A 390-nucleotide genomic window follows, 5' to 3' on the forward strand; every position below is an offset into this window, starting at 1 on the left:
ACATTCCGAATAAGACCGCGACAGCAATATTCAACTTGAATGGAAATGGTGGCCTGGATGAATATAAGAATTTAAAAATACAATCAAAAGCGAATTCGCGAGAATATTTCATATCGTATCTTTTCAGTCATTCGTTTTTATCCTTGATAATGATTCCTTTCATTCTCAGTGACGCATGCGCCAAGGCCTAAGAAAAATGTCATTTAACCTCTTTTATTACATTCCAAGTATTGGCCCCAGTGACGTTACTACAGGCCCTATCTATGGTAAGGGAGGCAAACCCCTGGCTAGACGACGGCAAAGTAAGAATTCGAGTATTAGTATCCGAACATTATCGCTGTTATGCAACGAAAGAAATTATCACTTGGATACAGATTGCGTCTTATTATG

Source organism: Macrobrachium nipponense, chromosome 31 (genome assembly GCF_015104395.2).
Source record: "Macrobrachium nipponense isolate FS-2020 chromosome 31, ASM1510439v2, whole genome shotgun sequence".
In the NCBI taxonomy this organism is placed as follows: Eukaryota; Metazoa; Arthropoda; class Malacostraca; order Decapoda; family Palaemonidae; genus Macrobrachium; species Macrobrachium nipponense.